Source organism: Microcaecilia unicolor, chromosome 6, assembly GCF_901765095.1.
Source record: "Microcaecilia unicolor chromosome 6, aMicUni1.1, whole genome shotgun sequence".
NCBI lineage: Eukaryota > Metazoa > Chordata > Amphibia > Gymnophiona > Siphonopidae > Microcaecilia > Microcaecilia unicolor.
The window spans coordinates 141712135-141712369 of NC_044036.1; positions in this window are offsets into that span (position 1 = coordinate 141712135).

Sequence of the window (235 nt, forward strand, 5' to 3'; positions counted from 1 at the left end):
AGTAGAGAAACATGCGCCGCGTGTTTCTCTACTCCTCCCCCTGCCTACGTCAACAGCCCGACGCCCAGCAACAAACCACGACCCAGCCAGCAGCAAACAGCAACCCAGGCAGGGGGAGGAGTAGGGAAACACGCGGAGCCTAGGAATCGCTCCCCCTGCCTAGGAATCGCTCAACACTGGCTGCCAACCTCCCGAACCAACCGCGAACACTAACCGCCCACAAAAACCACCGCCG